Source organism: Coregonus clupeaformis, unplaced genomic scaffold, assembly GCF_020615455.1.
Source record: "Coregonus clupeaformis isolate EN_2021a unplaced genomic scaffold, ASM2061545v1 scaf0067, whole genome shotgun sequence".
Taxonomy (NCBI): domain Eukaryota; kingdom Metazoa; phylum Chordata; class Actinopteri; order Salmoniformes; family Salmonidae; genus Coregonus; species Coregonus clupeaformis.
The window spans coordinates 27,041-42,162 of record NW_025533522.1 but is presented as its reverse complement, the minus strand read 5'-3'; the positions used below and the strand labels follow the sequence as shown (position 1 = coordinate 42,162).

Here is a 15,122-nt window from a genome sequence, read left to right as displayed (position 1 = left end):
ATCAAAGAAAAACAAATGATAATAGCATGGTTTATTTCACAACCACACGTGCCACCATTCTGCACAATGGCAGTTCACAATGCAGAAGCTGAATTGCAGTGCAGCTTACATAAGATTTTAAAACATTATTAAAAACAGAAAACATTAAATGTTGTCATGACTTTTCCCAACTCCAAATTATTGTGTTGAATGACTTGCCTGTCCCCTCCTCCTCTACTGTTGTGTTTAAACTAAGCCTGTCTATGAGCATTTTCTGGCCAGCATTCTTTGTGAAAATTGACATGTTGAAGACATGAGAAGCACAGCCGGTTTGATCAATCTGGGAAAAGCAAGCAAAAGCCCACACATTAAGAACTGATTTAAATCAATTTAACCACATCACATTAAAATGTAATGTGATGTGAAAACAATTATACTGTTGATAGTTTCTTCAGGAAAGCATACAGACCTCTATTGACTCTTTGTGGCATTGGGGTGTATAATCAGGAACTCCTTGTGGGTTTTCCTCATCAATTGTTATTGGTATCAATACATTGTGTCATAAGGGTTGGCACAACTCTACCTTTGCTTTGCCAGGTACAGGCTGTCCATACGTGTATCTGATTTGATTTAATAATAAAACACATAAAAAACATAAATGTCCTACTTAGAGAGACAGTATATTATAAGCCTCATAAGAGATATTAGAAAGGCTCATACATGCATGCTTATAATGCATTATAACTGCAGGCTTTAAGTAAAGTGTTTTCAACATTGAATCTGGACCAGTATTCATAAAGACTCTCGGTGTATGAGTGCTGATCAAGGATCAGTTTAAACTGTTGGATTATAATGAACAAGGTCACATTGACAGGGGGAGACCTGATGCTACATTCTCAGAAAAAAGGTGCTATCAAGAAGGTAGAACACTTTTGGGTTCTATATAAAAACCCTTTCCACAGAGAGTTCTACATTGAACACAAAAGGGTTCTACCTGGAACCAAAAAGGGTTCTCCTATGGGGACAGCTGAATAACTCTTTTGGAACCCTTTTATCTAAGAGTGTAGGTCAGCAATCCTTCTCTGAGATGCTTTATGAATACAGGCCCAGCTGTTCATGTAAATGCCAAATGTGTCCCAAACGTTTCAGGGACTCATAGGAGCAGTTTATGACACTGAGCAGTAACATTGTAGGTCTTCAATTAGTATTTGTCATTAGCGCAGACCTGGGATCAAATAAATGCATATTTAAGTATTTGTTTTTAAATCCTAATTTTCTGTGTATTTGGTTATTTATAAATAAATATAAATATAAATAATATGGGCAAATAAACTACTTCTATTTGAAGTATTTTAAAGTATTTTAAATAATTTCCTATAGATAGCCTACTATTTGAAACTATATTAAAATACTTGTTTCTAAATATATTATTTCAAATATCCCTAGGACCAAACAGACCTGGTTGCAAATGCACAAATTATTGAAATATTTGTATTTGAAAATACAAATATATATATTGAAATATTTTCAAATACATGCTAATACTTTCCAAGTACTGTATATTTCCAAATACATTCCAATATTCAACTACTTGTATTTTTTAAGAAAAAATATCCAGATACTTACTTTGAAATGTATGTGAAAGTTATTGAAATATTGAAAATAGTATTTGAATCCAGGTCAGCATTAGCATAATTGGAGAGTGACATTTAGTGGAGTTACACATTGTCTTGTAACTACAGTGCATTGCAAAACGTCAATAGTGTTGACTCACATTGCACACACTACTTTATACTCCTCTTGAACTATGCTGATCTCATTGGTGAGGTTCATTTAGATCTTAAACTTTGGCAAAACTAGATATAAAAGAACAGTTAACTCATGAATGTTCCAGGATTGTGATGCATTGATCAACTGCCAGAGCCATAATATTATGTAGCATGAAAGGTAAAAGAAAGAAGCTCAACCTGACATATTTATTTTACCTTGAAGTGATGGTATATCTTTTTTTCACCAATCCAAACTACAATGGTATAGGATCCTACAGGTGCTTCAGAGTTGAGGGGGTGAGAAAGCTGCATAATGTTGCCACTAGATGTAGTATTGACCCACTGTCCAATCCTGTTGTGATGAACATCCTGTGGGTTCATAGAACAAGAGGCACGTTGAGCAGGGCACTACATTGTGAAACGTTCAGATACAAATATGTTATGTAGGCCAAACATGCCTGTCTAACATGTAGAATAAGGAGTCACGTCAGTTCTATTCATTACATTCTATCTGCAACGTTCCGAAGTTTGCTTGTTGAAGGTGGCCCAGATGTTATCACATAAAGCTTATAGGGAGTCTTCTAGTAACTGCCATGTGGAAATGAATGATGACCTCCAGTACCTAGCTGGTGGAGTCATTGTCTTATAATGTCGTAGTATTTAGTGACAGTCATCATAAATTGACAGACTAATAAGGCTCTTACCTCAAGTTCCACAATGTTGTACTGTGAAGGGCAAGACAAAAGATTGGTTAATGTTTTATGAATAACTCTCAAATTCCCCCAAAATGACCAAAGGAGCAAAACTGTCTACAACTATAGGAACTAGGCAGGTGCTTGGATTTGTCTCTCCAACTCAACATCACAAGTAGTATTTGCACTGGAGCTCTAATGTCAATTCAGTAGATTATTTCAATCTAGGGGAAAACATTCTCATACGTTCCAATCTGACCTATATGAATGGAAAACCTCATGTCCTGTGGTGAATGTTTGAGGACCTTCAAATCAGCCCACACAGGTTTACTTAGAGAACAGTATGTTTGCATTGAGTGCTATGTGTCTCAACTGTTTGTGTAGCCTTATCAAACAGATAACATTGGCTAAAGATTTGGATTTTGCCAAATAGTTGTTCAAAACATTGCCCATTTCCAAAGCCTTATTGTTCATGAAGTACTAATGCGATGTGTATGACATGTGGTGGCTCGTTTAAAATTAAAATAAGCATTTACAGTATGTACATAATAAGCCTTGTCCTTGTCCATAGGACAGGAGCCTATCTCCTGTTTCTGTAGCTTGAGGCAGCCTGGACAGGACGCTAGTCTATCACTCTGCATTAACCCCAATCCATCTCCTTAATGCTGAGTGCCAAGCAGAGAGGCTTCGGGTCCCATTTTTAGAGTATTTTGTATGGCTCGACTGGGGATTGAATCCCCATCCTTCCATTCTCAGGGTGGACACTTTAACCATAAGGCGGACACTGTAATCATTTTGTTGGACAAAACTGTATATAGTGTTACATAATAGCTGATTGCCATGTCTATCGCACAGTATTGTGATGTTGGGATCCTTGAGATTCTTCTGTATCTGTCTTTTTGTTTGAAATAGTGGGGATACTGTTCTGAAGGAAGACCAAATAGGTCACTGTTTTCAATATTCAATGTTTCACATTTTCAACACTCACCAGCTGATTGACAGGGCTAAAACTGGTATCCAAGGTGATCACTCTAAACTGTACTGTAAAAAGACAATGAAAAGACAAAGACAGGCACTCAATGAGAGTTTTAGAAGCATAACTTTGCTAACTTTCATTGATTTTTCAGAAATCCCATTAAAGGATTTCCAGATTCCAGGACACTTTCAACTGGGATTTCTGGAAAACCAGGGATTTTCGGGAAAGTTACCAGAATTTTGCAAGACAAACTTTTGACAGCTACTGTGGATAATATTTGACACCGTTTGTACTAAGGCCCCAATTCAGATAAAGGAAAACTGCACTGCGAGTTTGCTGAAAATGTTTACACTATCGATATCCAATGATAATGTCCAGGAGAGGAACAGCTTGTAACATGGGGTATGTTGGTTCAAACTCCAGTGTACATATCCTGAGTGAACCCGCAGTGGATTTTTTCTTTATCTGCTCCTTACTGTCCTGTTTCAAGTGAGTATTGGGAGAAACATGTGATGACAGAGCAAACCATCATAGAAACATGCTGTCACCTAATTGTCCCGGGTTGTAGATTGGTTTATCTGTTTGGATGAAGGTCATCTGACTGTAGGGTTTAATCATGACCTTTCTCTCCTCTGTCGATAGACACGTTTCACCTTGAAACCTCCACCTTAAATTTTGGCACTTCGTCACTCTCCACATGAGGGGCCTGTCAGGGAGGCAATGAACCAATAACATATGATCCAGTGTGGCTTAGTTGGTAAGAACGTTGTCACGGATTCTGCCGAGGCTGCTCCTCCTCCTTGCTCGGGCAGGCTTCGGCGTTCGTCGTCCCCGGAGTACTAGCTACTGCCGTTCGATGTTATCGGTGGTTGTTTAGTTTTGTCTGTATTGTTTACACCTGTTCGTCATTATGTTTGATTGTTGCCCTTATATTACCCCTGTCTCTCATTAGGACATTGTGTGTGATTGTTTTCCCTTCACGTATGTCATTTAGTGAGCGGGTTATTTCCTCCCTGCGTGGAGTTATTTCTGTGTTCATATGGTCATTATCGGATTAAAGTACATGTCCGAGAGTTCTGTGCCCTGCGCCTGACTTCTTCAACCGCATCTCACCGACAGCCGTGACAGAATCACACACCACAACATGGAGTCAGCAGGAGCAACGGCACCGACCGGATCACTCGAGGAGCGCGTCCTACAACAGGCAGCGATGCTTCAAAATCTTGGTGCCGCCATGGATAACGTGATGAACACTTTGGGATGATGGGAGAGAGGAGGTTTGCCCACACCTCCTCCAACGATACCACCACCATCCGCTACTCCTATCGTCTCACATCCGGAGTCCAGTGGGATTCGGCTCTCGCTCCGGAGGGCTTATGATGGCACCGCAGCCGGGTGTCAGGATTTCCTGCTCCAGGTGGAACTTTACCTGGCAACCATTCACCCGGCACCCTCGGGATACGAGAGCGTGTCCGCCCTCATCTCCTGTCTGTCCGGCAAGGCACTGGAGTGGGCCAACGCCGAGTGGGGAGGGATAGACGCCGCTACTGTGAACTATGCGGAGTTCACCCGCCGCTTCAGGGCAGTGTTCGATCATCCCCCGGAGGGGAAGGCGGCGGGTGAGCGTCTATTCCACCTCAGACAGGGGAGGAGGAGCGTGCAGGAATTCGCACTGGACTTCCGGACTCTGGTTGCCAATTCGGGATGGAATGAGAGGGCCCTCATCGACCACTACAGGTGTAGCTTAAGAGAGGACGTTCGTCGAGAGTTGGCCTGCAGGGACACCAACCTAAGCTTCGATCAGCTGGTGGACATGTCGATTCGCCTGGATACCCTGTTGGCTACCCGCGGACGTCCGGCGCTGGGGCCGTCCATTCCATCCCCCAGCACCTCCGAGCCAAGCCCTATGGAGCTCGGGGGTGCTGGTAGTAGGGAGGCCAGGAAGGAGGCTGTCCCCTGCACCAACTGTGGCCGCCGAGGACACACGGCGATTCGGTGCTGGGGAGGGTCTCCTCGGATTCAAGGCAGCAGGCAACGCACGGATGAGTCCTTCCCGGTGAGTAAGGCCCCAACTCACCCAGAGCTCTCTGTTGTTCATATGTGTATCCAAGTTGTGTTTCCAGAAGTTTCTTCTTACTCCCAGCATAAGGCGCTAGTCGATTCAGGCGCAGCTGGGAATTTTATCGATCGCCATTTCTCATATAAGTTAGGAATCCCTATATTACCAGTCGATGTGCCCTTCCCTATCCTTCCCTAGATAGCCGGCCTTTGGGGTCGGGATTGATTAGGGAGGTCACAGCGCCACTGAAGATGAAAACGCAGAAGGGTCATGAGGAGACTATACAGTTGTATTTAATTGACTCTCCTGCGTTTCCAGTGGTGTTGGGACTTCCCTGGTTAATATCTCATGACCCCAACATTTCATGGCAACAGAGGGCTCTCAAGGGATGGTCTGATCAGTGTGTGGGGCGGTGTGTAGGTGTTTCCGTAGGGGCAACGACGGTGGAGAGTCCGAACTAAATGCCCACAATGCACATTCCTCCTGAGTATGCCGATTTGGCACGCTCCTTCTGTAAGAAGAAGGCGACTCAATTACCACCTCATCGACAGGGGATTGTGCGATAGACCTCCAGGTTGGCGCTGCGCTCCCTCGCAGCCATGTGTATCCTCTGTCTCAGGAGGAGACGGCTGCTATGGAGACATACGTCACCGAATCCTTGAGACAGGGATACATACGGCCATCCACTTCTCCTGCGTCCTCGAGTTTATTTTTAGTAAAGAAGAAGGATGGGGGTTTACGCCTGTGTATTGATTACCGTGGTCTCAATCAGATCACTATTAAATACAGCTATCCTCTCCCTCTGATTGCTAGTATGACTGAGTCATTACACGGGGCGCGCTTCTTCACAAAATTGGATCTCAGGAGCGCTTACAACCTGGTGCGCATTCGGGAAGGAGATGAGTGGAAGACAGCATTCAGTACCACCTCGGGTCACTATGAGTACCTCATCATGCCATACGGTCTAATGAATGCTCCTTCAGTCTTCCAATCATTTGTAGATGAGATTTTCCGGGATTTGCATGGACAGGGGGTAGTGGTGTATATTGGATGACATTCTGATATACTCCGCTACACGTACCGAGCATGTGTCCCTGGTACGTCGAGTGCTGGGTAGACTGTTGGAGCATGATCTGTATGTGAAGGCAGAGAAATGTCTGTTTTTCCAGGAGTCCATCTCCTTCCTGGGACACTGGTTGTCTGCGTCAGGGGTGGAGATGGAGATTGACCGCGTTTCAGCCGTGCGTAATTGGCAGACTCCAACTACAGTAAAGGAGGTGCAGCGTTTTTTGGGTTTTGCCAATTACTACCGGAGGTTTATCCGGGGTTTTGGACAGGTAGCAGCTCCCAATACCTCCCTGCTAAAGGGGGGCCCGGTGCGTTTGCAGTGGTCGGCTGAGGCGGACAGGGCGTTTAGTCATTTGAAGGACCTGTTCACCTCAGCTCCGGTGCTGGCACATCCGGATCCCTCTTTGGCGTTCCAAGTCGAGGTGGATGCGTCCGAGGCGGGGATCGGTGCTATACTGTCCCAGCGCTCGGGCACGCCTCCAAAACTCCGCCCCTGTGCTTTCTATTCCAAGAAGCTCAGTCCGGCGGAACGCAATTATGACGTGGGGGACAGGGAGCTGCTAGCTGTGGTCCAGGCCCTGAAAGTGTGGAGACATTGGCTTGAGGGGGCTAACCACCCTTTTCTCATTCTGACTGACCATCGTAACCTGGAGTACATCCGGGCAGCGAAGAGACTGAACCCTCGTCAGGCTAGGTGGGCCATGTTTCTTGCCCGGTTTGTATTTAAGATCACGTATATCCCAGGGTCACAGAACGTTAAGGCAGACGCCCTGTCCCGACGATATGACACAGAGGAGAGGTCCATTGAGCCCACTCCCATACTACCGGAGTCTTGTCTCGTGGCACCGGTGGTGTGGGAGGTCGACACGGAAATCGAGCGGGCGTTACGTACCGACCCTTCTCCCCCAGAGTGTCCAGAGGGATGGAGGTACGTACCGCTCGAGGTCCGTGACCGACTGATTTATTGGGCTCACACGTCCCCCTACTATGGTCATCCTGGTATTGGTCGTACGGTGCACTGTCTTAGCGGGAAGTACTGGTGGCCCACCTTAGCCAAGGACGTGAGGGTTTACGTTTCTTCCTGCTCGGTGTGCACCCAGTGTAAGGTGCCTAGACACCTGCCCAGAGGGAAGTTACAACCTCTCCCCGTTCCACAACGGCCGTGGTCTCACCTGTCGGTGGATTTTGTCACGGACCATCCCCCCTCCCAGGGGAATACCACGATCTTGGTCGTTGTGGATCGGTTTTCTAAGGCCTGCCGTCTCATCCCTATGCCAGGTCTTCCTACAGCCCTACAAATGGCCGAAGCCCTGTTTACTCACGTTTTCCGGCACTACGGAGTGCCTGAGGATATAGCAGAGGTGGGACAAAGTCATTGTTATGCAAGTCACAAGTAAGTCTCAAGTCTTTGCCCTCGAGTCCCGAGTCAAGTCGAGTCAAAGATGAGGCAAGTCCCAAGTCGAGTCAAAAGTCAAAGCCATCAAGTCTCAAGTCGAGTCCAAAGTCCTACCATTTTAGTTTCGAGTCATTTCAAGTCCTCTTACCACAGAAATAAAATGTATACAAATCATGTATGTCTGTAAGATTTGTATTTATTTAAACCTTTTTATACAATAACATTAATCAAATACAGCAAAAAACATAACATTTAATTTTCACAAAAAAAATGCTTGTATTTGAACAGCATATTGCACTAGAACAATGCAGAGAGAGAGAGAGAGAGAGAGAGAGAGAGAGAGAGAGAGAGAGAGAGAGAGAGAGAGAGAGAGAGAGAGAGAGAGAGAGAGAGAGAGAGAGAGAGAGAGAGAGAGAGAGAGAGAGAGAGAGAGAGAGGAGAGAGAGAGAAGAGAGAGAGAAAATGGTTTACGGGGAAGGACAAACACCAAAGCTCTGGAAGTAAAAACAGTGTGGGAACCTGCACTGCAAATGAACAGATCTTACTCCATGTGAAACTCCTACCACAGGAGAGAGAGAGCTGTGTGGACAGGTGATGAGCAGAGAGTGAGTGTGTGTGCGCGCATGCGTGCTGTGGACAGGTGGAGGGAGGCCCCTATACTGCATTGCATTTGCAAAAGATCAAATTGGCCAAAAGTCTGTCAGTCATTTGTGCACGATGGGGACGCAGAATGATGCCACCATGGCTGAAAACTCGCTCCACTGGAGCACTAGAAGCAGGCACTGCCAAGACTCGGATGGCTACTTGAAAGAGTGAAGGAAGAGTCTTACTGTTCAGTGCCCAGAACAAAAGGGCATTCTGTCCTTCTGCCATGTCAATGTAGTGACTTAGCTGTACTGCTGGTGGGGTCCCAACATCCCTTTTCTGCCTCTTATGGTATGCAGCAAACAGCCCTTCTCCTTCCATGTCCTCTAGTTCTTCTTCAGCAGGCACCGGCACAGGCTGCTCTGTCTCTGCAGCATCTTGCAGGATCAATTCTAAAAATAAAAATAAAACGTGTCACAACAGCAGAAACAAAAGAGCCCTTATTTCTGATGTTGATGATACTGTTCAAGACTGAAATTTTTTATTATTGTTAAAGTCAGATTAATATCACATTAGATCCTATATCAGATTAAGATCAAATTATTGTACGTTGCATTTAAATTGCATTGCAAGTCAATAATATTTACCTTTAACTCGTTGTGCCACCTCTGCCTTGATGTCACGGTTGACCAGCACATGGGGCTCAATCCACAGCAGACAAAAGGCTGGATCCAAGGCAGCTGCTTTCAGGTAGACTGTGTCTGAAAAGGGGGGCAGTGATCCCTTCTTGAGACTGGGCCATTTTTACATTAATGAAGATCCCAAGAAATCTTTTTTTCAGGGATGCCTGCAGACCTCTGACCAGGCCACTCAGGAAACGAACTTGAGGCTTCAGCTTCTCAAGATGGTGATTGAGGGACAAGATGGATGGAACAACTGCACTGATTGTAATGACTTTCTCCCCCTGTGTCAAATCAGTTGCTTCTCCGAACGGTTTTAAGATGTCCACCAACTCCTTCAGCAGATTCCACTCTCGTGGTGTGAATGACAGTTCTTTATGCCCGGCCTTCTCAAGAACTGCGCAGAGCTTTTGCTGATCACAATGAAGGACTGCTTTTACCTGCCGCAGTGTGGAATTCCACCTCGTGCTCACTGCAGCAGGGATGCCTCTGTGCTCCCCAAATTCACCATCGAAGATGTCTTTAAACGTTGTGCTTGTGTGGAGCAGGGAGCTAAGTTTTGATAACTTGGAGAGAGAAGGACATGCCGCTTTTGTTTCTTTCAAACCGTCTCCCACAACCAGCTGCAATGTGTGTGCAAAACACTGCAGGCACTGTTTCTTTGCCATAGCAGCATCGACGGTTTGCTGGTCTTCTTGGGTTAAGTCATGCCATAGCTCAGGATCATCAAGATTATCTCCAGCATCTTCATCTTCCTCCTGTTCGCTGGGGAAGCAGACTGTAAATGCCTTGCGCATGTTAGCAGCATTGTCACTAATTATATAGTCCAATTTAGCTTTGATGTTGTATTCATCACATATTGCCTCAAATTGGTCACAGATTCGCTCTGCTGTGTGAGAGCCTTTGAAGCGGTTGCAGGCCAAGAGATTAGTCTTTAGCTGTACCCTCTCTGCATCTCGCTCCATCCAGTGCACAGTGACACCAAGGAATCCCCTCATCTTTCGATCAGACCAAATGTCCACAGTGACTGAAACATGGTCAGTGTTGCTCAATTGAGTTTTTAACTTTGACCGTCTCTCCTCAGCAAGGCTCTCTGTTTTTGTGGTCAGCGTTCGGCGACATACTGGGGTATACTTGCTGTCCAGCACAGCCAGAAAGTGACGAAAGCTCTTATTTTCCACAATAGACAGAGGGAAATTGCAATCAATAATCAAGTCAGACAGTATCGCATTGGAGATGGCCTTCTGCTGTGGGTGGGTCAGGCTGTAACGCCCTACACGAGTGTCAAGGAATTGTGAGATTGAAGGCTGTTGTGGTTCATCTACGATGATTTTGTTCATCTGGTATTCTTCATACCTGTAACAGAGAAGAATATGAAACAGATGTCAGAAAATCCTTTACAGCCACACATGTTGTATTTGAAACTACTCTTTACTCATATCAATGTTGTTGTGTTAATATTCATTGCCTATTGTACACTACGGTTTACGATAATACATTTCAGTTTCAGTGTATGCAATATTAAGAATATTTTCACTGCTTCAAAATTCATAAGAAAGCCCTTTCCCTCAAGAAACTGAAGTCATATGCTTTATAGCAGTGGTTTTCAAAGTGGGGACGGGGACCCTTGGGTGCCGCGAGGGGGTTCTAGGGGGGCCATGGCAAGTTGGCATGAAAAGTATAGAAAAACAAAATAATTGAATAAATTAAATAACTAAAGTAAACCAAATTAAACCAAAAATAAGCTAAACAATATTCCCATTAGTTAAGAACTGCACTATAATAATCTATTGCATCTCTGAACATTACTACTATAATCGTTATTATTTTATTATATACTGTATATATCCCAGTGGTGCGCTGCCTCACAGACCTACTGTAGACTACGGTAGCACTCTGTCCATGCGCTGTCTGCTGTTTGGGCATGATATGAAAAGGGAAGGCTAATGGTGGATCTACTGTGACTGTGTTATCATTTTCCTCTTTACAATGTATACGTCTTACTATGTTTCCTGTTGTACTTGGATGGGTTTAGGGATGCACCAACTACATCCGAGTTGTGAAAGGGGGTGCATTCATTGTTTAATTGTGATATTTTGTCTTCAGCGACAGTTCTGCTTAGTTGTGATTAACCAAAATTACATAAACGACCTCAATGAGGCAGCACACCAGCAACTCTGAAACTGAATTCTAAAACGCTTAACGTGAAAAACGCTTAACGTTGCTTAATGCTTAATATACTAAGACAGTAATATTATAAGACCAAACTCTGCAAATATCATATTAATAAAGCATACTATGTACAAAACATCAGATGAGCCCAGAATATGAACGCAAACACGTTTAATAACACGTTGCGTTTTCCTCCCATAGAAAACCATTATAAGAAAAGGCTTAACGTGTCTTATGTACTAAGACAGTGTTATTAAAAGACCAAACTAAGTAAATATCATATCAATAAAGTATACTATGTACAAAACATCAGATGAGCCCAGAATACATAGTAGCCTACATAAGACATGTTAAGCCTTTTCTTATAATGGTTTTCTATGGGAGGAAAACACTTAACGTGTTGTTAAACGTGTTTGCGTTCATATTCTGGCCTCATCTGATGTTTTGTACATTTAGTATACTTTATTAATATGATATTTATAGTTTGGTCTTTTAATATTACTGTCTCAGTATATTAAGACACGTTAAGCCTTTTCTTATAATAGTTTTCTATGGGAGGAAAACGCAACGTGTTATTAAACGTGTTTGCGTTCATATTCTGGGCTCATCTGATGTTTTGTACATAGTATACTTTATTAATATGATATTTACAGAGTTTGGTCTTTTAATAACACTGTCTTAGTACATTAAAGAACGTTAAGCGTTTTTTCACGAAAGCGTTTTAGAATGTCCATATAATAGCAGTTCAAAAATCCATATTTTTGTAAGCATGAACCAGCAAGGGAGACGTGCGTTTGTCTCGTTGATACAGTAAATATGCAGCAGCTAGCTAGTAAGTTACGGTACATCCGATAAGGTGCGTAGCATTCGTTTCAAAACTTACCTTTCTTTGTGCAACTTCAGGTGTCGAACAAAGTTGGACGTTGTGGCAGCTCCGTCTGTAATCTTCGATCCGCATGTTTTGCAGATTGCAACTCGTTTTTTGTCGACTACCTCGTAATTTTTATAGCCAAACCAAACTATCTTCGGTATCATTTTGACAACTGGCGCGTTGTTGCTTGATGTGCTTCATTGGTTGTCTTGCAATGTGCCTGCTTAGATGCTGTCGAATCAAAACAACGTGGGACTACAGTGATTGGATAACGTGCAGGCAGCACGCGCTCTCTGTATGCATACAGGTGGATGGTGCACATTTTTTTCACAGATGCAGATAAACGGAGAGCGGCGCGGCCGTGTGAAAATTTTTTTCCCCAGTTTTCATGGGAAGTAGCAAGTCTTCTCGAGTCATAAGGCGCAAGTCCAAGTGAAGTCACGAGTCATTGATGTTAAAGTCCAAGTCGAGTTGCAAGTCTTTGTACATTTTGTCGAGTCGAGTCTGAAGTCATCAAATTCATGACTCGAGTCTGACTCGAGTCCAAGTCACATGACTCGAGTCCACACCTCTGGGATATGGTGTCTGATCGGGGTCCCCAGTTCACCTCTAGAGTGTGGAGGGCGTTTATGGAACGTTTGGGGGTCTCGATCAGCCTTACCTCGGGTTTTCACCCTGAGAGTAATGGGCAGGTGGAGAGAGTGAACCAAGATGTGGGTAGGTTTCTGAGGTCCTACTGCCAGGACCGGCAGGAGGAGTGGTCGGGGTATATTCCCTGGGCAGTGATAGCCCAAAATGCACTCCGCCACTCCTCCACTAATCTCACTCCTTTCCAGTGTGTGTTGGGCTATCAGCCGGTTCTGGCACCCTGGCATCAGAGCCAGATCGAGGCTCCTGCGGTGGATGAAAGGTTTCGGCGCTCGGAGGAGACATGAAACGCTGCGCACGTCCATCTGCAGCGGGCCATCAGACGGCAGAAGGCGAGCGCCGATCGCCACCGCAGTGAGGGTCCGGTTTATGCACCGGGAGATCGGGTCTGGCTCTCGACCAGAAACCTGCCCCTTCACCTGCCCTGCCGGAAGCTGGGCCGGCGGTTTGTGGGGCCATTTAAGGACCTGAGGAGATTGGACGAGGTATGTTATAGGTTACAGCTGCCTATTAATTATCACATTAACCCCTCGTTCCATGTGTCTCTCCTCAGGCCGGTGGTAGCTGGTCCACTCCAGGAGAATGAGGTACGAGAGGTCCCTCCGCCACCACTAGACATCGAAGGGGCTCCGGCGTACTCAGTCCGTTCCATCGTGGATTCGAGGCGTCGGATGGGGGGTCTGCAGTATCTCGTGGAGTGGGAGGGGTATGGTCCGGAGGAACGGTGCTGGGTCCCTAGGAGGGACATCCTAGATCCCTCCCTGTTGACAGAGTTCCACCGGAGTCATCCGACTCGCCCTGCTCCGCGTCCTCCTGGCAGTCCCCGAGGCCGGGGGGGTACTGTCACGGATTCTGCCGAGGCTGCTCCTCCTCCTTGCCCGGGCAGGCTTCGGCGTTCGTCGTCCCCGGAGTACTAGCTACTGCCGTTCGATGTTATCGGTGGTTGTTTAGTTTTGTCTGTATTGTTTACACCTGTTCATCATTATGTTTGATTGTTGCCCTTATATTACCCCTGTCTCTCATTAGGACATTGTGTGTGATTGTTTTCCCTTCACGTATGTCATTTAGTGAGCGGGTTATTTCCTCCCTGCGTGGAGTTATTTCTGTGTTCATATGGTCATTATCGGATTAAAGTACGTGTCCGAGAGTTCTGTGTCCTGCGGCTGACTTCTTCAACCGCATCTCACCGACAGCCGTGACAATCACTTCTCCTTTCATCAGTGTGTTTTAAAAAAGATTTTTCTTTAGTAGTTGATGCCATCTTTTTTCATGTCAAATTTCAGTTTGAATCCCAGAAAACTTATGGTAGGCCACCACATTGATATTTCCCATCAAATAAGATGGCATTGCACAAAAATTAAGAGATGCATCACAAAGCTAAGAAGTATAGTAAACTCTTATTGGAATGGTTCTGGATGTCGCCCAGTGCTGGGCTGACCTGAAACTGGAAGCAGTGGTGAAACTTTTGGTCAGAACTCTCTTGGAGAAGACTTTTGTTCTGTCCATTGGCAATCAGAGATATGGTCATGACCAGGGTCTCGTAGGGTAGCAGAAGGCTGGCACAAAGCTTGGCCTCTGAGCCTGTCTGGATCAATGCAGGAATGGCTACCATGTAAACCGAACAGAGAACATATGCATGCACAGCAACAAACACACAGGAAAATCAGTACAAAATGACAGGGCACTTCTAAACAAGAAACTACAGATGTAGGATCTTCATTTGACCTGTATTGTCATTGAAAAAGAATCCTGCAGCAACAGGATTTGAACGTTTAGTCCATAATGTTGCTTGATCAGTGGTTCACTTATGAAAAAAACACATGAAATTCACATGTGATCACGTCAATGAGAATACTTTACTTTAAAAGGCATAATTGACATTAATTCAATTGAAACAGTCATGGTCCCCTGCAGGTTTTGTGCTGTTCCAGGTTTGTTCCAGGGACGTCTCCAATAATGTTTTTAGGACGTTCTTAGAACGTTGTGTCATGGTCCCCTGGAGGTTTTTGATAGATGCAGTGAGAATACAGTATTTATGCGTTATACGCCTGCCCCCCCGCATGGCCGCCAACCCTCCCTCCTTCCTTGCCTTAAGTAGCCATCTGTCTTGTATAACCATACCAAACGTAACACATCTTACTAATATGATTGTACCGGATTTACTTTTACTATGTTATGTCTAGTCTGTGAGACCAGTTTGACAGATGATATTCAGCTGAAACTAGGC

General features: G+C 44.7%; 1 pseudogene; it reads right to left on the bottom strand.

Moving 5' to 3' along the window:
• Window positions 1-78: 78 nt before the first annotated feature.
• LOC121567627 lies at window positions 79-14,590 on the bottom strand (annotated as a pseudogene).
• Between the last annotated feature and the right edge of the window lie 532 nt (window positions 14,591-15,122).